We start from the raw sequence: 24,913 nt of genomic DNA on the forward strand, positions 1-24,913 counted from the left end.
TACTAATATCATAAAAGTGCCATATATTAGGAAGGTAATAAGTGTACATTGTGGTTATTTGTATTATGTAGCAGAGGGTGATCCATGGGATTTTTTTTTAATTACACAAGATGGAAAACTGTGCTTCCAAAATCTACTGCAGGAATATGGCTCTTTTATAAAATATTCCTTTTGCATCATATTTGCCCATCCCAAATTAGCCATTTCAGGTTCATAGAAGGGGGCAGGTATGCCCGGTGGTGATTTGGTTGTGTGAAAAGATGCAATGAGGGCAAACTCCAGATCTTCTGCAGTTTTCCACCCATGTAATACAGTTTCCAATGAAACCAGTAACACAATTCTTCTCTCCCTCACTTCCCTTCTCAGTTAAAACAACCCTTCTCTCCCCATAGCCAACAGTTGCAGACATTTTATAGATAAAGAAATCCTTAAATTTCTATAATTTTTAAAATCTATAAAATTTCTGCAAATTGGAAGTAGTCCATCCATTTTCTCAGAATGTTTTAAATTAACTGTTATTCTTGCCTTGATACTGGCTTCTTTACTCTCTTTTGCTTTTTATCAAAAAAGAGTAATTCTTTCCCAAACCCAAATCATTTTTGGCCATCATGTTCAAGATTTTCCCACCACCTAACTGCAGAGATGAAAGCCTTTCTTTCCTTCAACTGCTTCAAATTGGCCAATAGTATTTTAATGCATGTGTTTTCTGATGATGTGACTTCTGAACTGCACAAGCAGGCAGTGTTTAATCTTTTGGTCCAATGCTCTCGACTTTGGTTCGCGGCTGGAAGAAAGAAGTATTAACAGCTTCAGGACCATTATTAGTAATAGGATTCTCTACTGGAGAGTTGCGTGGAAGAGGTACCTATTGCATCGACACACACTTTCTGTTTCCAGTTCTTCTGTCTATCACAAATTGGAGCCTAATGCTCCAAAATGATGAGGTTAGCTGCTAGGACAAGTAGCAACAGGCAACTGAACTCGGCTTAGATTGCTACTGGAACTAGAAAGAGAAACTGATGGAGAACAGTGAAGATATTACAACTACGATTGGGCATACCCACCTATCAGGGAGGGAAGACTTGATAAGGATCTTGTCATTGTGACTGAATAAGAGGTGAAATTAATCAAATGGATATCAATTTTGGTGCCAGTCTGATGAATGCCAACCATGAAGGAGCAAGTGTGGGTTACATTTAAATTCTCCCCCCTCTCTTTCTCTTTTACCTCCTTTCTCTATGTGTTTTCCTCTCCCTTTTCATTATCAATAGCTTAAGGATGAGACTGCCTGATTAATAACTTTAAATGAGGTATTAGAAAATCTGTAGGTATTAGTAACTATTTTATGAATAATAGAAACTTTATTATGAGAGTATTGTTTGTGGAACTCCTCATATATTTTCTGGTTGGGTCTTTTCACTACTCCTGTGCTCTTTGTTGCATCTTGCTATTTTTTTGTTGATTCTATCTTCCTCTTCTCTATGGTTTCCTACTTTGCTGCTTCATCATGGTGTAATATGACTTGAGATTCTCAAAGGCAAGCTTTGGAAAGTTCTACAAAGCTGATAGGATTTCAGCCACAGCCCGTGGAGCAGACTGAATGTTTTTGGCCCAAAGACCAGTTTAGTAAATTCAAAGAAACTTATCACCATTACATTGACCATTAGGTGATTAATTGAATCCAAAAACTGTTCACACAATAGAGGTAAAGATATTTATTCTTGACATTGATGAAAGAACCATCCAATTAAACCACATATCCTTAAGTTATATTTTTGCCTATCTTCATAGTCCAGTTTTTCCTAATTGACTGGCTTCCCTTTTTGTCTCTTGTCTTTTCCCTTTTCAAACATTTATTTAACCTTTTCATTTCCACCAATATATTCTTGCTATCCTTCTAGCCTTCTTTTTATTGAATACTTAACATAAACATACTCATCATACATGAGAAAATTAACTCTGTTCAAATTGCCTCAGTGTATGATGCTATTTCTATACTGAGAGATTCTTACTGAGGAATACTGCAGAATGCTGGGAAGTCATGACAATTATTTGGCATTCTCATTAGGCTTGTGCAATTTGGGTAAACAATTATCCATTTCCGTGTCCCGAATTTCTGTGGGGGGGATCCATTTTTTGGAAGCTTCCCAAATTCAGGAGAACAGAAATCTGTTTTTGATCTGGAAAGCCAAAAGATTCATTTTCTATTAGGCCCATTATGGGGGGACTTCCCAGGCTCCCCTTCACATCATTTTAGGCATCGTTTGTACTTATATCCTTCTTTAAGACCCGGATTAAAAGTATCAGAGTTAAGATACTACTCTTTCTGCAATCCTTTCCCTTCTGTCTGTAGAGGAGACCAAGTTTAATGCTTAGTTAGAGATGTTTCTACTAGAGACAGGAGCTGCAGGCATGGGCACCTCTCCCTGCAGCAGGCAGTTTTCCAAGGCATTTTAAGGAGGCTTCCCCACTCCCCAAGGAAGGAAGAGCTATCCTACCTGGGCTTCCTTTAAAAAGCCCTCTCTTTCTGCTTGATTTTGCAGGCACTGGAGTGGTGCCTCCCCCATCCCTTCCTCACATTTTTCCTTCTAGCAACTGCCTCCCTCTCACACTCCACTTGTAACTGAAGGCAGCTGCTGTTCTGTTGAGACCAAAGAAAACATGGAGGCTGAGCCCTTGCCGTTACAGCCAGCCGAACAAGCCGGACCAGCCGGATTACCCAAAGGGAACTGGCCAAATTAAATCTGTGCACAAGCCTAAGTCTCACTTTATGGCTCTTCTCTTTCCCACTGATACTTTAAGCATGTTGAGAAGGAGAATCCAGATTTTTAAATTATATAAAACATGAAGATTGTGTAACCTGCCTTGATACTTAGGAATGTAGACCTATGCCGATTTTAATGGGCAGCAGTATGGTCCTCACAACTCAAATATGCCATCTTGAGGCATTTTTTTCAGCCAAAAGCCAAGGTTGGATTGTCAGTATCTTCCTTCACATCCTACTGGTGGGGATAATGTACTGTGGGAAGACATGACCATGGGCCTTCTTTGCTGTGGAATGCTATTTATGGAATACCCTGCCCTTAGAGTCCTCATTGGCAACAAAACTGATGTCCTTCCTGTGCCAAGTTATGACTTCTTTATTAAAACTTTGGGGACCTAATTAGTTTTATCCAATTGGTATATTTGTAATAGCTTACATTATTTTAATTTGGTTAAACTAGCTTTACATCGTCTTTTTAAAAATGTGAAAAGGTTAAAACACTTTTTAGGATTTTTTGAAATTATTCCTATTTGAAAGTGTTCTATTATATTGTGCACTACAGAAAAATCCTCAAATATAAAGCAGGATATAACAATGTTCATAAACATTGTTAATAACATTAAACATAAATTAAATTAAATAACATTAATTAAATTCATTAAAAGTTGTCGCAGCTAGCCAATTGGGTTCCAAACTCTCAACCCCTTCTGCGGAAGTTGCACCCTCGTCCAAGGAGAATAACTCCAAAACAAAACTGTCCTTTGGTAAAGAAAGATTTATATAAACAAAACATACAAAACACAGTCCTTTGCTTTTATCAGCAGCAAGGCAAAGCTTTCTTATCTTGAAGCTTTAACCTCTGTGGTCTCTGGACTCTCCGTCTTCAAACCTCTCTTCGGTTTCACTTCAGTAGCTCTTCAGCAGCAATAACATCTTTGCCACCATCACAGCACACACTACAACACTGCACTTTACAACACCATCACAACACTTTAACAACACACCTGCATACAACACTTTAACAACACTACTATAACACACAACACTAACATAAGACTTACTCAGACTCTATTAATAGCCCTCAATCTAAAGCAGGTGTCTTAATTGCTGCTGGTTAAACACAGATGGGACATGATTCCTGCAAACACTTATTCATTTTCACTTAAGAAATGACCCAAATAATATAAAACACTGACAAAAGTTGCATATTTTTGTTGATATCTTCAAACTTCAAGGCAATCCAGGGAGAACCTAAGGGCTAGATGCCACTATAAGCCACATAGTCCTAACAATATTTTAAAGTGTCAGCTCTAGAAGTAGGGTGGGTCATATAGACTCATGGAATCACTTTTAAGCAACAAAAATGTGCAGGGTGAACAATGATGTAATTACATTTAGTTATGATTCTTTTTTTAAAAATGCATTAATCATAAACAAACTAAGACCTACTAATTTTGATGGGAATTAGTCCAGACTAAATAATCTGAACTTATTATAATGTATCAAGAGTTTTACTTTTCAAAATGTACTTTAACTTTCATTCAACCTTTTCATTCTAAGCCATCTTTAAATGAGGAAATGCATCTCTCTTGTCCCCATCCTACCAGGTGAATATTAGGATAAGATAATTAATGGAAAACCAAGTACGCCTAAAAATTATACCATCTGGCACAATTAGTCAGCCTGAAGGGTGGTTAATGAACTGTATTATGCACAATCCAGTAAGTGTGTGCATGTATATCCTATATAAATTGTTCTCTAAGAGGCAACTTAATTTCTCATGGTATACCCTGGTTTGCCCTGAAACTTTTTATGACCAAGCTAGTTTTATTTGTTGACATCTTGGAGAACAAACACTCAGAAAAATGAGCTTTCTAAATGTCATGAAAGAGTTTGATAACTGACATGAGGGAGCATTAAAAACAAGCCACATCAATCTCCAACTGGATATATGGGTTTTTTTCTGCATGCATAACATATATTTGTGGGGGGGGGGGGGAACCCTTATTAAAATTCAACAATTCCAGTCTAATTTGAAAGTGGAGGTTCTCCGCTATGCATCAACTATGACAGATGCCACCATTTCCTGAAATTCTTTCTTTATATATACTCATTAGGAGTGCCGGAGGAATTCATCTTAATCTGTTTGTCCACTGAGAGAAACGAGCAGCTGTTAACGTTCCCTTATAGACATCTTTTTAGCCTTTCCCTTAGTCGAGAGAAAATGAACATCTAACATATGTAATTTTATAGTATTGCCTGCTTCCATTGCAACTGTATTCTTTCTCAACAATAAACCAGAATTCCTAAGCGGTGTGGCTGCTTACAAAGAAAGCTTTGAACATAGCATGTGGCAATTGGCTGAAACAAATTCCTTCATAAAAATTCAAAGATAACAGGAAATAATTTCACGCATGATATTTCAAGACTCCAAGTTTTAACTTAGACTTGGCAATCAAGTGACTAACTTAAATTTCCTCTCAGTCTATTATCTCTAGCTACTAGTACTGTATTAGCTGATGTATCCATATTGAGCACTGGAAATCTCTGCCTCATTTTCACTGTGTTTCAAGAGTCCCACCTGCATTCTTGTTCCATTCCAGTTTAGTCAAAGTTGCAATATTTTCCCTCCTACATTAATGTTCATACAGTATGAACCTGCATCCACTGAGGATATATTCCAACACAACTCATTCCATCCATGTGGATACATGAAACCATGGATAATAGTGAATCCTACTCTCACACTTCTTTCAATTTGATCTGGGCTTTCATGTCCAAAATTTGGCATGTGTGATGTGAAAGCTTAGAAGCATGTTTTTAAAAAGGTCTCACCCAGCCTAAATTGGTCTAGATCCCACTCCAACATAATGGAAATGCCCCCATCCCTTAGAGCAGTCATTCTCAACCTGTGGCTTCCCAGATGTTTTGGCCTTCAACTCTCAGAAATTCTAACAGCTGGTAAACTGGCTAGGGTTTCTGGGAGTTGTAGGCCAAAAACATCTGGGATCCACAGGCTGAGAACCACTGCCTTAGAGACATTGAGGGTCAAAAGGCTTTTTGGGAAACATGAAAAATCCGATGCAGAGTTCATCCACATTTTCCATAGGACATTTTGAGGTAATAAAATATCTAACACCCTGCCCCCATATCTTATTGTGAGCCTTCGGGGGGGGGGGGGGGTGTTGAATGTTGAATGTGCCCAATGGTACATACTTTGTCAAACTGTTCTGTCATAGTACAACATTGATTTTTTTAAAAAGAAACTTACTGGTATATATAATATGTACATACAGTACTTTTAAAATTTAGATTAATGTTCCATAATGTCATATGCTACCAGAAAGATTTCATTCTAAAGACTTCTCTGAGGCTTAGCCTTTGCCTCGAAGTAGAAGAGCTGGTAGCCTTTATCATTTATCACAAATAAAATTATAGTAGATATTCTTTCTGCAGAGTGCATTTCCTTGCAGTGTTTGCCATTTCATTTGAGAATACTGTGGGGAACAGCTAGTTTCAGTTCAGAGATATTCAGAGTGACTCCATGACATTTTACTCTGGTACAGGAGCCGTCTCAGTGGTTACAGGATGAGCAATCCTACATCCAAGCTCCTGCCACACAAAAGACAGAAGCTTCACAGGGGAGGGTACTGACTGGATCTGCTCTCAAATCTTCTGTGGCCTCAGCTTTTCTATTATGCCTTAACTTTAGATCCAAGAAATAGATCTCTGACTGACATTTGTGGGAAATGTTAATGTTACACATGTTGATCACCTTAGATTTCCATTACTAAATTTAATACTCTATGTATAGACTTTTTAGTGCCTTCTTGACTGAACAAATGAATGAACATATCAATATCAAAATTGATATATGATGGCTTATCTGCATGCTGACACATCTGCACAACTAGTATATATTTTCTATTAGGTAAAAGTAAAGGTTTCCCCTTGACATTAAGTCTAGTCAAGTCCGACTCTGGGGGATGGTGCTCATCTCCATTTATAATCCGAAGATACCTCCAAGGTCATATGACCAGTATGACTGCATGGAGCGCCGTTACCTTCCCACTGGAGTGGTACCTATTGATCTACTCACATTTGCATATTTTCAAACTGCTAAGTTGGCAGAAGCTGGGGCAAACAACAGGAATTCACCCCGTCCTGCAGATTCAAACCACCAACCTCAATTTGAATGCTCTTATATCTACTATATGAACATTTAAATTTAAGTATTAATGTCTATTGAAAAGCTATTGAGAAAAGCAAGTTCAGCTGACAAATAGTAGCACAGAAGGAAATAATGAAGAAATTGTAAACAAATGGGGGCTGGCACTTGGGTATCTGGAAAAGAAGACAAAGGTAGATTTGAATATTACCATAAAGGGGATTTAGTGAAAGAAGATATATGGGTAGTTGCTAGTTAGTTATGAGAGAAGCGTATTCAGCACCTAACTTCAGGGTTCTCCTGAGGTAAGGTGGTGGACTTCTCCAATCCTGTTCCAACTAGATTGACAAGTGAGCCTTATCAATACTGGCAATGGGATTAATGGAGGACTTCAGCATACATAAAAGTGAGAAGCTAGTATAACAGGTGCCGAACAGCCTGTCTGACACACACAACTTTGCTCTTTAATACATAGGGTTGGAGTAACAAAGTTGTAGTAACAACTGTTGATGACTCCCAACATCTGCTGCCTGAGTCTATTGCCCTACAACCATGTTGCATTAAAACATGTCCCACTTTTAAATACTACATTATAGGATGGGAATGAATTATATTTAAAAATAATTTTTCATAGCAAAGGCAAGTGAGAAAGGTGAAAATGTAAGTACTGATGGATGGATGCTCAGCTAATTAACAGATTACAATTTTAAATCCCTGTTCCCTCAGATTTTGTCAGGAAGGGGTGTCTTGTTTGTCTGTTATATATGAAGAGTGAAAACATGAGTTTTATTGGTGGTAGTCCAAAATCTCTGTGTTACATTATGTTGCCATCCATTATCCATTTATAGTGAAGAATGATGGAAGTAGGAACATGCTCACAAGCACATTTTATTTCAAATTGTTTGTATAATTGAACGTATTTTAGGTTAATCTGGTAACTTTTGTTTTATGCTCCAAAGCAGCTTTTACAACAATAGGTTTTTATGAGGATGTACATGGAAGGGTGTTGTATGTCCATATGTCAGAACTGTGTGGGCCCAGAAGCAGGTGTTATTCTTGAGCAGCTCCTTGCATTTTCAAGTCAAAGGCTCATCACTCCTGCCCTGCCATGAGTCAAGTAAGCATTCCAGGGCATTTGTTGGCTAAGCGGAGATCCAATATTAGAACAAGGAACGCTGCTTAGACTTCCTGCTGAAAAGCCTCTGACATTCCTTTCTCCGTGGATCTCAGGAGACCATGTGGTGCCTTTAATTGTGAACAAGTAAACATTAGTCTGGTGGCTTGAGGATTCAGTAGATGAAATGAAACAGAAGCTGTCACTGCAGGTGGGTTAACAGCTGCTGCCAAGTACCTCTCCATCTTCCAATCTCTCTCTCTCTCTCTCTTTTAAAACTCGCAGGAAAGAGGATAACTATCAGCATCATAAATACTGGAGAAACAGCAGGAAAGATGTAACCTGTTTCGCAGGGGAGAAAAAGAAAATATTGTTGATAATGTTTCATAAAAGATCAACACTGAGAGACAGAGAGGGAATTCTCTTCTGAGAAGCCAGTTCACATATAGCATAATTAAACGTCACTCTTCTTTCCCTGCAAAGTTAAATTTACTCTGTCAGCACTAATTGTCAGATGTATTTCATCCATCACAAGACCTGACTTGATTTTAGGCAGCGCTTCTGCAGCGTTTCACTCCTCTCCTCATCTCCCATTTCCCTCAGCCATTCCTTGTAAAATTCATAGGAAGTAAAAAAAAAAGTGCAACAAATGCTTCTCTGTAATTGTACAGTTCTGTGGAAGCTCTTAAAAGTTTGGCATCAGTGCAGTCCTATTATTGTGTGCATAAAATGGAAAAGGGACGAGAATCATGTGGACTATAGTCTACAAAAACATATACAGTGGAGCCTTGACTTAAGAACATCCCAACTTAAGAGCATTTTGAGTTAAGAGCCATTGATTGGCTTGGGTTTGATTTGAAATACAAGCAAGAATTTGAGTTAAGAGCTAGTGCCAGAAGGAGCGCTAGTGTGAGAGTATAGGCCTTCAAGAGAGCAGTCTCCATGCCTCGTGCCTCCATGCTGCTGACTGCTTTGGAAGATTGCTGTCTGCTTTGAGGAACTTTGGGTTAGTTGATTTTGTGTGTTTTTTATTCCTAGTAAGTTTGGTTTCATGAAGGGAGAGAAGAGGAAAGAGCAAGAGAGGGAGGGAGGCTTGAATGAGTGCAGTATGAAGAAAATGATGCTTCTGCTTCTTCACTTTGTGCTTTGTGCTTGTTGTTGTTTATTCATTCAGTTGCTTCTGACTCTTCGTGACTTCATGGACCAGCCCACACTAGAGCTCCCTGTCAGCCGTGGCTACCCCCAGCTCCTTCAAGGTCAAGCCAGTCACTTCAAAGATACCATCCATCCATCTTGCCCTTGGTTGCCCCTCTTCCTTTTTCCTTCTATTTTCCCCAGCATCATTCTCTTCTCCAAGCTTTCCTGTCTTCTCATTATATGGACAAAGTACTTCATCTTTGCCTCTAATATCCTTCCCTCCAGTGAGCAGTCACCCTAACCCTAACCCTAACCCTGGAGTATGGACTGGTTTGATCTTCTTGCAGTCCAAGGCATTATCTGAATTTTCTTCCAACACCACAATTCAAAAGTGTCTATCTTCCTTCCTTCAGCCTTCCTTCCCTTTGTGCTTCCTTGACATAATTTTATGCTTCTACCATTTTAAAGTTGATCTTTTTTATTGTTCCATATGAACATGTATTTATACATTAGTTATTAGTTGTTATTTATAATGTACACTTTCTTGTTTTCTTATTTTAAAATGTGTAATTAAAAGATGGGGGGGGTTCCCCAGGGGCCCAGAATAGATTGACAGCATTTCAGTGGGAAATTTGCTTTGAGATAAGAGCATTTTGAGTTATGACCTCGGTCATAGAATGAATTAAACTCTTAAGTCAAGGTATAACTGTACTGAAATACACTAATGTAATTGAGAGCCAGCACTGTATGGTGGTTTGAATGTTAGAATAGGCTCTGGGAGATAAGGGTTCAAATCCTGTTTCAACCACAGAAACTCACTGAGTCTTGTAGGGCAAGTCACACTTTCTCAGCCTCCAAAGCAATGCAAACCTTTTACTTCACCAAATAAACATTTTCAAGAGTACACTAAAGTAGATTCATCTTAGAATCACCATAAGTTAGAAATGATTGGAAGGCACAAAACAACAACATTGTCAGGACCCAGGCTGCAGAGCACCAATAACCATACGCAGAGGCCAGAATCTATCTAATATCTTTATTAAGGAAATATATAAAGTCAATAAAAACAAGTGTAGAATATAGTTCAGAAGTAGACTTTTCAGGAAAGGTCAAATATAGTCCAGGAAAACAATGTCCAATATATGATATTAAAGTCCAAAGTTATAATCCACTTCACCGAAACACACACTATTTGGCAAGCAATAGTGTGGGGAACTGCCCATAGTCTTTGAGGCTTAAAGTAAATCCGAAGGAAAGGAAAACAAGGCTGGAATCCGAGGAACAGGGTCCGTGGTTTAAAACGCAAGGCAAGGCAAGACTTGAGACTTGGCAAGGTCCAACTTGAAACAAGGCAATCGTGGAACAAGAACTGAGTCCATAGAAATCCGTGGAACAAGGCAAGGCTGGGAACTTGATTCAGGAGCTGGGAACTGGAGTACGAAGTCTACACACGATCTCACTCCACGAGCTGACGAATTGACTCCGCAAGGTTTTCTTCGAGAGCAAACACCTAAATAGGATCTTGTTTTCCCGCCAAAGAGCACTTTCTCTGGGGAACAAGAAACGAAAGCCATTCTGTGTCCAGATGTTTGATTCCTTTAAGTTTCCCAAGGGAAACAGACTTAATCAGCTAATTGTCTGGCAGCTATCCTGGCGCTCCGGCGAGTCGCCTCGCGAGCGCCTCTTTGTTGATTATAATAATCCCGGCGAGAAAATGGGGGAGATTTCTGCTCAAGGCTTGTTTGGCTGACTTCTGGAGGGCAAATATCCTGCAGGTGCACGGGCTCCAATTCTGGCTGAAACGGTGGGAAATCCAAGTTTTCCTCTTCATCTGTCACAATAATACTAGGAACAGGACTACATGGCCTATGAGACATCACACTATCCCCGCCCTCAAGGCCCCCCTCAAACATGGCCACTCTCCTCGAGTCGCGGGGTCGCAGCTTGGCAGGGTAGGCCTGATGGAAGCGGCAGACTAGGTCGGGGGCATGGACTGTAGAAGCGTCTTCCCAAGAGCGTTCTTCGGGCCCAAAACCCACCCAGTCAATGAGATATTGAAGGCGGCGGCGGTGGAAGCGAGAATCCAAAATGTCCCGAACCTCGAATTCCTCCTCCCCATCCACCAAAACAGGAGTGGGGGCCGGCCGGTCTGCATCAGGGCGCACACCATCTGCCGGAAGGAGCAGGGAGCAATGAAACACTGGATGAATGCGCATAGAGCGCGGAAGTTGGAGTTTGAAAGTCACGGGGTTAAGTTGCGCCACCACTGGATAGGGACCAATGAAACGGGCATCTAGCTTCCGGCAGGGACGGTGGGAGGGCAAAAAGCGAGTGGACAGAAGAACCCGATCTCCTACCTTGATTTCGGGGCCCGGCTGGCGATGATGGTCAGCGTGGCGTTTATAGTCCTCCTTGGCTTGGTCCAGTTGCTGGAGCAATAGTTGTTGCACCGCTGTGAGTTCCTGCAGCCAGTCCTCCGCTGCAGGGACTTCTGAGGTTTCAATGACAGGAGGAAAGAAACGTGGGTGGAAGCCGTAGTTTGCAAAGAACGGGGTTTCTTTGGTTGAAGCCTGGACACCGTTGTTGTAGGCAAACTCTGACAGAGGTAACAGGGAAGCCCAGTTGTCCTGCTGGTAGTTTACATAACAGCGAAGGTATTGTTCCAAAGTGGCATTGGTGCGCTCAGTTTGCCCATCCGTTTGGGGATGATGAGCTGAAGATAAACGAGAGTCTATGCCCAATAGTTTTTGTAGTGCCTTCCAGAAACGAGAGGTGAATTGAGATCCACGGTCTGTGACTAAACTCTTGGGCAATCCATGTAGTCTGAAAACATGCTGCAGAAATAAATCTGCAGTCTCTTTGGCCGTGGGGAGGCCATCGCAGGGAATGAAATGGGCTAACTTGGTAAAAAGGTCCACCACCACTAGGATCGTGGTGAATCCAAGGGAGGGTGGTAGATCAGTGATAAAATCCGCGGAAATTATCTCCCATGGACGAGATGGAGTAGGTAGGGGATGCAATAGTCCTGAGGGTTTCTCTCTTCTTGTCTTGGAACGCTGACATACTGGGCAGGTATTGACATATTTCTCTACATCCTTGCGGATCTTGGGCCACCAAAAGTCTCGTAGGATCAAATGCATGGTTTTAAATAGTCCAAAATGCCCTGCTGGCTTGCAGTCATGACACAGACGAAGTGCCTTTTCTCTGCCTGGTCCTGGGGGGATGTAGACATGATTTCTGTAGCATAATAACCCATCCTTAAGTGAGAAAGGGAAACGTAGTTCTTGGCGAATTTGATCTTGAGCCCAGGCGTCTGCTTGTTGACTGGCTCTAATTTCTTGAGCACAAAGGGGTCCTGGAGTAGAGGGAGTTGGTTCAACTGTAGTGGATTTGGTGTTTCCCACTGTGAGCGTGGCAAAGTTTTCAGGCTGTAGCAATTGAGATTCGAAGGTTTCTCTGCGCCCTGCAGCATACTCTGGTTTCCGTGAAAGAGCATCTGCTTGCTTGGTCTGAGCAGGGGTTACATAATTGATCTGGAAGTCAAAACGCTCAAAAAACAAAGCCCAGCGCTGCTGTCTTTGATTTAACTTGCGGGCAGTTCTTAGATGTTCTAAATTACGATGGTCAGTATGAACTTCAATGTGAAATTTGGCCCCTTCTAACCAATGTCTCCAATTTTCAAAGGCTGCCTTCATGGCCAAAAGTTCTTTTTCCCAAATAGTGTAATTTCTCTCTGGGGCTGTTAGTTGACGGGAGTAAAAGGCACAAGGGTGAAGATGTTCTCCCACTGGTTGCATGAGTACAGCCCCGATTGCCACATCGGAGGCGTCAGCCTGTACAACAAAAGGGGTTTTAGGATCAGGGTGCTGTAGAATTGGCTGGGATGTGAATAACTTTTTTAGTTGCTGGAACCCTTCCTCTGCTTGCTCCGTCCAGCGGAAGGGCTGTTTTCCACGGATGCAGCTGGTGATTGGGTCAGACCAGCGGGCAAAGTCTGGAATGAACTTGCGGTAGTAGTTCGCGAACCCCAAGAAACGCTGCACCTCTTTCTTGTTGGTTGGCGCCCGCCATTCCAATACTGCTGAAACCTTTGCCGGGTCCATGGAGAGCCCTAGTGGCGAGACACGGTATCCCAGGAAATCTACCTCTTGTAGATCAAAAGCGCATTTTTCCAACTTGGCATATAGTCCATGATCCCGCAATCGTTGTAACACCATTCTGACGTGGTTCTCATGTTCTGATTGTGATCTAGAAAACACCAAAAAATCGTCCAAGTAGATGATCAAGAACCGATCTAGATAATCCTGAAAGATATCATTGACAAAATGCTGGAACGTTGAGGGAGCTCCACATAAACCGTAATTCATGACTAGGGACTCGAATAATCCGAATTTAGTCTGGAAGGCGGTTTTCCACTCGTCCCCCTCCCTGATGCGAACTAGATTGTAAGCCCCCCGAAGATCCAGCTTGGTGTAGACCTTGGCCCCTCGAAGCCGGTCTAATAGGTCCGAGATCAAAGGCAGGGGATAGCGGTTCCGCTTAGTGATATTGTTCATTGCTCTATAGTCCACAACCAAGCGTAGGTCCCCTGACTTCTTTTTCACAAACATTACTGGGGAAGCAGCTGGGGATTGAGAGGGTCTGATGAACCCCTTGCGGAGGTTTGACTCTATGAACTCCCTGAGAGCTTCTTGCTCTGGTTCAGTCAGGGAGTAGAGGTGTCCTCGCGGAATCGGGGCCCCCTCCACCAAGTCAATGGCACAATCATAGGGCCTATGCGGGGGTAGTTTCTCGGCTTCCTTTTCATTGAAAACATCCCAAAAGTCCGAGTATTTCTTGGGCAAGGTGATGATAGGTTCAGCGTCTGTGGCATGGCAGACCTTGGCTACAAGACAATGGTTTTGGCAATATTTAGAAGCAAACTGCAGTTCTCTGTTGGTCCAGGAGATGTTTGGGTCGTGGAGTGTCAGCCATGGAATTCCCAAAATCACAGGGAAGTGAGGAACCTCGGTCACAAAGAAGGAAATCTCTTCCATGTGTTTCCTTATCCACATTCTGGTGGGTTCAGACCATTGGCTTACTGGACCTGTCTTTAGGGGGCGGCCATCTATGGCTTGCACCACCCGGGCGTTCTTGAAATCGTGATATTGTAATCCCAGAGAGCTGGCATACTCTCTATCGATGAAATTGTTTGTTGCTCCTGAGTCTATCATGGCATGGATCATGGCGGGTCCTTTTTTCGCTGACCACAAGGTGACCACTAGGAGAAATAGGACCCCGGTTGGCGGCTCTTGAGTGGGGTTTCTGACCGGGTTGGCGAGCCTCTCTACGCCCGGTCGCTGGCTTCCCCCGCCGGCTTTGCGCCTGCCTCCTCGGCTGTCTCCGTCTCCACGGAGGACGCCGCCGCCAAACGGGTGGCGGGCTTTCTTTTGGCTGGACACTCTCTGGCAAAGTGGCCCCCGTTCCCGCAGTACCAACAGAGGTTTAAACGTTGGCGGCGGGCCTTCTCGGCAACATCTAATCTGGGGCGCACATTGCCCAACTGCATCGGCTCCTCCTCGCTTCCTCTGGGGTATGGGGCTGGTGGCGGGGATATCCACATTGGACGTGGTTGGATGCCGACGGGAGCGGGAGGTTTTACTCCTGCTCTTCCACTCTGGCCTCGGAGCCACTGTTTTCTGTTGGCAAGCATGACTTCGGCTCGTAAACATTGGTCAATAAGTCTTTCAAGAGAGTTTGGAGGATCCACCTTGGAGATTTCTTCCAACATCTCGATGTTGAGACCCTCCCGAAACTGTCCCCTGAGGGCTACGTCATTCCAGCCGGTGTTTTGGGCCAGCACTCGGAACTCGGCTATGTACTGGGACAAAGGCCTGTCCCCTTGGAAAAGGCGCCGGAGTTTGTGGCTGGCCGCCTCTAAATTGTCCTCGATTCCCCAAGTCGCCTTAAGGTGATTCAGGAAGTTTTGCGCGGAACTTAGATGTGGAGAGGCTTCATCAAATAGCGCCGTCGCCCAATTGGCCGCTGGCCCGTCTAGGAGACTGTAGATCCACGCCACCTTGATGTCTTCTTGGGGAAACTCGGCTTGACGGGCTTCTAGATATGCCTGGCATTGGCGACGGAAAACATGGACCTTGGAAGCTTCTCCAGAAAACTTGGTTGGTAACGCCAGGGCAGGGAGACGGGTTCCGCGTTCCTTCAAACCCCGTATTTCTCCCTCCTGCGTATGGAGCATATCACGGATTCTGTCCACTTCATCCTTGGCGATGGTATAGCTGAGTGGTTGGGCTTCCGCCCCGGTTCCAGTAGACATTCTGGCCTAGGTTAATTGGTGCTTAAGGTGGCGGAGTCAAACTGTCAGGACCCAGGCTGCAGAGCACCAATAACCATACGCAGAGGCCAGAATCTATCTAATATCTTTATTAAGGAAATATATAAAGTCAATAAAAACAAGTGTAGAATATAGTTCAGAAGTAGACCTTTCAGGAAAGGTCAAATATAGTCCAGGAAAACAATGTCCAATATATGATATTAAAGTCCAAAGTTATAATCCACTTCACCGAAACACACACTATTTGGCAAGCAATAGTGTGGGGAACTGCCCATAGTCTTTGAGGCTTAAGGTAAATCCGAAGGAAAGGAAAACAAGGCTGGAATCCGAGGAACAGGGTCCGTGGTTTAAAACGCAAGGCAAGGCAAGACTTGAGACTTGGCAAGGTCCAACTTGAAACAAGGCAATCGTGGAACAAGAACTGAGTCCATAGAAATCCGTGGAACAAGGCAAGGCTGGGAACTTGATTCAGGAGCTGGGAACTGGAGTACGAAGTCTACACACGATCTCACTCCACGAGCTGACGAATTGACTCCGCAAGGTTTTCTTCGAGAGCAAACACCTAAATAGGATCTTGTTTTCCCGCCAAAGAGCACTTTCTCTGGGGAACAAGAAACGAAAGCCATTCTGTGTCCAGATGTTTGACTCCTTAAAGTTTCCCAAGGGAAACAGACTTAATCAGCTAATTGTCTGGCAGCTATCCTGGCGTTCCGGCGAGTCGCCTCGCGAGCGCCTCTTTGTTGATTATAATAATCCCGGCGAGAAAATGGGGGAGATTTCTGCTCAAGGCTTGTTTGGCTGACTTCTGGAGGGCAAATATCCTGCAGGTGCACGGGCTCCAATTCTGGCTGAAACGGTGGGAAATCCAAGTTTTCCTCTTCATCTGTCACAATAATACTAGGAACAGGACTACATGGCCCATGAGACATCACAAACATAAAGTTTCTTTTATTGCTTCTTCTTTTTTTTTTACTTCATCCCTTCATTGCATATAAGTTTATAGTTCATAGAAACTTTTAAATGGTACTTCACAGATTCCTGTTTGAACACACCCTGTCATTCATTCAAGTTAATGGACTGGGGAGCTATGGCCATTACTCTTCATGATAAAGTGCTTCCCCTTTATCTCAGTTAATCTCATTTTCAGCCTCTAATTTTATCTAACAATTCCTCCTTATCTAATCTTCTCTGACATCTCGTCCTTAGATTTTGATCATTTATATCTCACTTGACACCAAAACATCTGACTGAATGCAATATACAGGAAGAACATTGTTGTTTATATTCTTGGGATACTGTTAACTGTCTGAAGGTTGTAGAGTTCAAGGAGAAAAGCACTGACAGATATCACATTTAGAAACCTGGAGGTGCTCTTTAATTCCAAGTTTTCAGTGTGCACACTTTGCCTTAGTTCTTGATTGTCATCTTCTCACTCTAGCACTTTGTTTTAACTTGTTTATATCTTATTTTATTTTCCTCCCTTAGAAACACTTTGTAATTTCTGAAGCAGCTGGTTTGATCTCCATGCGTCTTTGTTTGATATCAATCTTTTGTAAAATTTGAGAATGGTGGGAAAGTCTTTCTACTTTATACCAGGTGAAAAAAACCCTGGTATTTATGTAATATAATGGTAACACTTTCCCATCTTACACTGTAATTCAGTGTAAGAATGTGAGCTTCTACAGCTTCAATACGTTGAAGTGTTTGAGAGGCTGGATGAAGGAATTGCATGGAGTCTATTTCCTTCTCGCCATGGGATAGAAATATCCTTATGTAACACCACTGTGTCATAACTAGAAAGATCAAAATTTCCAGAACAGGCATAGTGGTTAAGTGATGACGTTGCAAAATCATTAAGATAATTATACTCAATCTTAAGTCATCACATAGTTGGCTAAACTGTGCTGTAAACATGGTGACATTTTCGTTATGATATACTTATTGCTTAATTTGTGGCAAATGTTTAGGGAAAGTTCTCTTTGACCAATAATAAAATATGAGAGGCTTCCTTGGGCTCTTTTAGGCATTAGATCAGTGGTTCTCTATCTGGGGTCCCCAGATGTTTTTGGCCTACAACTCCCAGAAATCCCAGCCAATTTACCAGCTGTTAGGATTTCTGGGAGTTGAAGGCCAAAAACATCTGGGGACTCCAGGTTGAGAACCACCGTTAGATAGTATTTTGTTTTAACCAGTATGTGCTGCATACATAATGGGGCGAGTGGCCTCAGCAGATGATAATTTTCTGTTTGGCCATAGGTCCATAGCCAAATACTCCTCCCATCTTCTCCTGCTCTCCACCAGACACAGAATGGCTGTGGTGGGCAGCAGCTCTCTATAGCAAGTCTGGCAAGTGGTGAATCTCCATCTGTACATTCACTACAGTACACTGAGTCAGGCAATAGAGGAAAATATTTTTTTCTTTCCACAATGTGTAGAGCTGCTTTTGCCATGCTCCAGTTCTGAAGACAGAAGAAGGCATGTCCTCATACCAATCATGGGATGTGCTGATTTGTGCACCTCCACAATCCCATTCACATTTTTGTTGCTGTTAGCAGTCCCTGTGTTAAAACATATATAAAGCAGCGGTGTGTGTCATTATCATGCCTAATAAATAAAGTAGAACAATGACAACGACTTCATTGGGATGTTGAAGATTAATTTTTGTATTTCAAACAGGTAATAAATCATAATCTTTTTATTTTTGCTTCCAACAGACCAACAAACACATCTAGCAAGGAGCAGCAAAAACTGAAATGCAGTGTTTCCGGGCATGAGATTTACTCTTTGATATTTCAAAACATCATTGAAGAGGAAAAGAACATGCCCTGAGATGGGTTTCTCTCCAGACAATTGCCAGGTTCTCGGCAGCCCCTCATAGAACAAAAATGCTTTACTGAACCCAAATAAAAACCTGTGTTCAAGGCAACCTATTTACCAGACTTTATTAAGCTGCAAGAATGGGCAGACTAATATGTCTGTATTGTAAAAGACAGACAATGCCTTTCAGAAAGCAAAGACATTCCTATTAGCAGTCCAAACCTACCATGTCTCAGCTGTTCGCTGGGGAACAGAAGGTGTTAGCTGAGAATTTCTAGTCCTACAGGGAAACCCATAGCATCCCTTTGAATCTGAGTTTACACTGCTCCCTCCCACCACATCAAACTAAGTACATAGTAGGCACCCTTCTCTGCAATGGTACCACCACTACAAACACACACACACACACACACACACACACACACACACACACACACACACCACCTGTCTCTCTCTGATTTGAGGCTCTGGGTTGTCAGCTGGAAATACAGCCATGATAACACTCACAAAAGAAACAGTTTTTGTGTCTCTGAAGTTCAATAATCATTTTCTAAAAATAATACTTGCCAATGGGAAAAGGATAGGAATTGAATATGAGCCCAAGCTGGAGTTCTGGTTGTTATACAGACATAAAAAGATTTTTTTGAAGATGGCACAGTCCCCTGAAGGGCACCACCACACATGTTAGTTTAGTGTTTATAATTCCATTTATATTTAGAATATACATAATTGAAAATGGTGCAAAAAGAACAGGGAAGAGACAAGTTATCTTGGTTCTGCTCTTATCAGAGGACAAACTATAGCAGAAATCTTGTTTTAGAAGCTGTCACTGGTTACTTACAAACCCTTAGTGATTATTGGTGGAGGATAGGTTCAAACAAACTATTCCATTGTGAACCCAATTAAATGTTCTTTCTCATGTCCTGTGCCATAATCTAAACTGAAATCATAACCATATTGTAAATATGATTACTCTAGACTAGTTTTTCTCCCAGATGTTGGGGTGTAATTTCTATTCACCTTGATCTTTGATCAAATTAGTGTTGACTGAGATGGAATCCATCCATATCAGGAGACACACAGGTTCTCCACCTCAACCAGACACACTCCTTATTCCATGGGTTTGCATGTTAATATCATTCCAAAATATTAACAAGTTTTGAAATAAGCAACTTAAAAATGGTATCTTGTAATTAATTCATCTTTCAAATAAGAAAGGCATAAATGGAGTCAGTGTGGTATTATGGTTTGGTGCTGGACTACAACTCTGCAGACCAGGGATCAAATCTCCACTCAGCTATGGAAATCCACTGGTCAGGTCTCACTGTTTCAACTTCAGATGAAAGCAAAGATAGACCAAATCTTGCCAATGTTAAGTTCACTATATACACCAGCTGCTCCCCTTCCTAGATTTGGAGGACCTGGAGATAGTAGTGCATGCGCAGGTTGGACATCTGCAATGTGCTTTATATTGGGCAACCCTTGTACAGAGTTCAGAAACTCCAACTGGTTCAAAATATGGCAGCCAGGTTGGTTATAGGAACATCTAAGAGTAAGCATATTACACCTATCCTAAAGTCACTCCACTGGCTGCCAATTAGTTTCCGAGCAAAGTACAAAGTGTTGCTTTTGATTTTTAAAGTCCTACATAGTTTGGGTCCAGGTTACTTACAGGCAGAGCCGGCCCTAGGTAATTTTCAAGTGTAAGCGAACAGAATTCCCCCCCCCCCCCGCTCCCCAAACCAATCAGTGAAAAATAAAAGTACCGGATAAGCGAAAATGTTGGATAATAAGGAGGGATTAAGGAAAAGACTTTTAAACATCAAATTACATTATGATTTTACAAATTAAGCACCAAAACATCATGTTTTACAACAAATCAACAGAAAAAGCAGTTCAATACATGGTAATGTTATGTAGGAATTACTATATTTGCGAATTTAGCACCAAACATTGAACTGGGATTTAGAATAGTGTGGACTCAGATAACCCAGTTCAAAGCAGATATTGTGTGGTTATTCTGCTTTGATATTATGGGTTATATGGCTGTGTGAGGGTCCTTCCACACAGCCATATAACCCAGAATATCAAGGTAGATAATTAAAAGGCCACCAAAAGGGAATCTGGCCCCCGGTATTAAAAAAAAACTCTAAAATCAGGACAGTAAATAAAGAACAACACTCTGAAAACAGAGGAAATCCAGACAGGAAACAATCAGGGCCAGCTAACACCTCGCAACCAAGGATGCCCCCAGGGAGTAAGCAGCCAGGCTTTGAATCTGCAAGGCCATTAAATGCTAATCAAGCTGGCCAATTGCAACATTCACACTAGCTTCAAACAGACAAGAGCTCTTTCTCACACCCTGGACTTTCCACAGATATATAAACCCCACTTACCTAGCTTCCAACAGACCTCACAACCTCTGAGGGTGTCTGCCATAGGTGTGGGCTAAGGTGGGCCTGGCCCCGGAGGTGGGCCTGGCCCCAGAGACAGGCCTAGCCTTGGGCTAGGCCCCAAAGGCAGCCACAGGTCAAAGGCGGACCCATGCCTGAAGGAGGGCCCACGCCGAAGGCGGGCCCACGGCCTAAGGCGGGCCCACGGCCAAAGGCCTAAAGGCAGGCCCAGGCTGAAGGCGAGTGGAGCGACCCTGGGAGGAGGAGGTGGGGTGAGCGCTCATGCATTCACGCATGCGCGCACACGCGGGAGTGTCTCAACTGCACCCCCTAAAGGATGGCGCCACAGGCAACTGCCTAATTTGCCTCATGGTTGAACCTCCCCTGCTTACAGGATCAAATTCTCCCATACAATCTGCTTAGGTCCTCTGGGGGGCATCTTCTCCAGCCTATCAGAACTCAACTGACAACCACCACCCAGAGGACATTTTCATCGGTTGCCTCAAGACTGTGGAACGATGAGCTGTCAGAATTTAAAAACAATGGAAATACCTCTCTTCCAGCAGGCCTACCCAGCCAGTCTTTAAGCATGAATTTTAAATGTGTGTCCTTTGTTTAATCTCTGTTTTGTGTATTTTAAAATGTATTTTATAGAAATACATTCTAATATGTGTATTGTAGTATTTTTACAATGTTTGTGTGTTTTAATTATTCAGTAATCTGCATTGAACCACAAAGAAAGGCAGGTAAAAAATAAAAGAAGAAGAAGTCAGAAATGACTTGCAGCAACAAAGGGATCAAGTTATTATTGTAATTGAATAAGGCTCCCATTGCTACTTTTTCAATGTGACTCTCATTGCTATTTATTTTATTTTATTTGTTTAATTATAAAGATCTGATCTAGATTTTAGAAACGTAGTAGCGAAGGAGAAATATCATGATTCAAGTGTGACCTTATTTTGCTCTATGGTGGGTCCTGAAGTAATGGTGGAGTAGGAGTTGAGGAACATTTTTGCACCACAAGTCAACAGTTTGTACTATTCGAACTGTAAAAAAATACTAAAAGAGATTACATTGGTTTCCTCTGAGAAACTGGCAACTGCAATGGTATTTATTCACTGGAGCCACTGTATTATAAACACAACTAAATATTTATTTAAAAGTAACTTTCTGACCTCTGTGCTAGAGCAAGCAGCCTCAGGAAGGCATGGCACTGACAATAGGGCCCCATGCCTCTGTTGATGGAGACATATATGGTACTATTTATGTGTAGTATAGCTTTGGAGTGGGGAGAGAAAGATTTTGAACTCAGGCCCTGTCATTGAGGCACAGGTGCAACAGCTGAACAAGTGCTTAGTTACTGTCTATACCAGTGGTTCTCAACCTGGGGGTCGGGACTCAAGAGGGGGTCATGAGGGCGGTGTCAGAGGGGTCGCCAAAGACCATCAGAAAACACATATTTCTGAAGGTCTTAGGAACCCCTTTGTCAGAGAAGGCTGAAGATCTCTCCGCCTGTCATGAGGGTTCTGTGTGGGAGGTTTGGCTCAATTCTATCGTTGGTGGGTTCAGAATGCTCTTTGATTGTAGGCGAACTATAAATCCCAGTGACTACAACTCCTAAATGTCAAGGTCTATTTTTCCCAAACTCCACCAGTATTCACATTTGGGCATATTGAGTATTTGTGCCAAGTTTGGTCCAGATCCATCATTGTTTGACTCCACAGTGCTCTCTGGATGTAGGTGAACTACAATTCCAAAACCAAGGTCAATGCCCACCAAACCCTTCCAGTATTTTCTGTTGATCATGGAAGTTCTGTGTGCCAAGTTTGGTTCAGTTCCATTGTTGGTGGAGTTCAGAATGCTAGGTTAACTATAAATCCAAGCAACTACAACTCCCAAATGACAAAATCAATCCGCCCACAAACCCCACCAGTATTCAAATTTGGTCGTATCAAGTATTTGTGCCAAATTTGGTCCAGTGAATGAAAATACATCCTGCATATCAGATATTTACATTACGATTCATAACAGTAGCAAAATTACAGTTATGAAGTAGCAACAAAAATAATTTTATGGTTGGGGGTCCCTATTAAAGGGTCATGGCATTAGGAAGGTTGACAACCACTGGTTATACTATAAGAGAATATACTCTTCATATACTACTCGAATTTTAGAAGCATTTCCAGAGCGATCCAATAATTTTTATTCCCCTTTCTCTCAGACTCTGTCCATGAAATTAAACTTATGATGGCAAAGCATTGTATTTTAGCTTCCTCTACTAAACACAAAATTTCATTAATATTAGTTGGCTCCAGTACACTCTTTCCTGAAGACAGTTATATTCCTATTATTGTATACATATACATTGAAATTTTCCTGGATGTGTAATTTTTGCCTGTTCATTTTGTGTTTGTTTATCTGGAGAGGCCAATATAGGATCATTGCAAATTTACATGAAAATAGGGAAACCTAGACACTGACATATAAGGAAAACAGACAGGTGGTTTCATGTGGAGTGGAGAGAAGTATGGTACCTTTGGTAATGTTTAACCCTCTCCCCTCTTCAAATCATATGGGTGTCTTTGATGACATGGGCAATTGGGCTGAGTGATGGCCAAGAGCTCTTTGAATTGCTGTGGCTGACTCAACAGTGAGAGAAAAATTACACAGGTGAAAATGGTCATTCAGTGGGGCTAAACCAGGTTTGGCCCTGTTAGAACGTCCCACCATTGTAGCAGGATGGAAACAGGCAATTAATCCATCTCTGGGGCCAGAATATTGCCACTCCAGACCCATCCTGCAGTAAGTAGCCCATCTAGATGGACCCCTAATTCATTGATTGAAAGCAGAGTGAAAATAGTTTGCAATTCCAAACACTGATTGCTACACTTTCTTAGTATGTACTACGCAAATCTAAACTGATTAGCCTTCTTGCCATCTATCAGGATTAAGGATGTTAATCCTTGTGCATTCCATCCTTACAAGACAAATAGAAAACTGGATTTTTTTTCTCCCTATGCCTAGTGATATGTCAGAGGGGTTTTCACATATTTGAAGCAATATTTGCATCCGTAAAGTGATTTTTGTGTAAATTACACAAATGATGTTTACATGAATTCCAGTTGCTGCTGCCTTTTCCCCTGCCCTTTTAGAGATGTAAAAGTTGCGTTGTTTGTGTCCTTTTAGTCAATAATCCTGGCTGGGTTTTCTGTGTTGTGCTTTGCTTAACAAAGGGGAAAACGACCCGCTTTGTGCAGAGGCAGTTTGCAAATTGCAGAGAAATTGAGAGTGGGAAAATAAACCACCTGTCATGTTATTTTCGGCCCAAGAAGTAATAAATAAATATATATATAAATTATCGGCTATAATTGCCAGTTTTTTGACAATGTGTTTCAAAATTTTAAGACACTGTTTCTCACTGAGAAAAGGTTTGCATGTGAAAGAGAGTGTGTTCTCTACATCCCTATCCATGATTTGCATCTTGCTTTTTCTTTTCTTGTAAATATAGGCATAAAGCCATATATGATCAGATTGAAAAGTTGCCATAACTGTTATTATTAAGTCAGCAACAGTGCAATGTGTTTTATAGTAAAACAAACAAACATGTTCTTTCTTTTCTTAGAAAGCAGAAGAAATTGATAGATGTTTCCTTTTTAAAAACACTATTACATTAACATGCTTAATCCAGATTGGTGATCTTTTTACATGTGGAAGAGGGACAGACAAACCTTCTCATAGGTCCTCCAGCTTTTCTTTGTCCATTGACAAATGGTTAAACATCTGAGAGAGACTATTCTATGGCTATGCAAAAACAACAAAAACATATGCCTGAATAAAAATTCTAGGTAAAAGTAAAGGTTTCCCCTTGACATTAAGTCTAGTTGTGTCTGACTCTGGGGATTGGTGCTCATCTCCATTTCTAAGTCAAAGAGCTGCCATTGTCCATAGACACCTCCAAGGTCATGTTGCCAGCATCACTGCATGGGGTGCCATTACCTTCCCGCCAGATCAGTAGCTATTGATCTATTCACATTTGCATGTTTTCAAACTGTTAGGTTGGCAGAACCTGGGGCTAACAGCTGGAGTTCACCCCACTCCCCAAATTCAAACCCCCTAGCTTTTGGTCAGCAAGTTCAGCAGTTCAGCGGTAAAGTAAAGTTAGTGAATTTTGGGGATCTTACATCAGTGT

General features: G+C 41.8%; 1 long non-coding RNA gene across 1 annotated transcript in view; it reads left to right on the plus strand.

The window, feature by feature from the left end:
- LOC134297400 (uncharacterized) overlaps nucleotides 1–18,440 on the plus strand; it is a 48,909-nt gene extending 30,469 nt beyond the window's left edge. Inside the window, exon 2 of the long non-coding RNA XR_010004122.1 lies at nucleotides 18,229–18,440. This is a non-coding gene — a long non-coding RNA (uncharacterized LOC134297400). The remainder of the gene's footprint in view (nucleotides 1–18,228) is intronic.
- Nucleotides 18,441–24,913: the final 6,473 nt, after the last annotated feature.

This window comes from Anolis carolinensis, chromosome 3, assembly GCF_035594765.1.
Source record: "Anolis carolinensis isolate JA03-04 chromosome 3, rAnoCar3.1.pri, whole genome shotgun sequence".
Taxonomy (NCBI): Eukaryota; Metazoa; Chordata; class Lepidosauria; order Squamata; family Dactyloidae; genus Anolis; species Anolis carolinensis.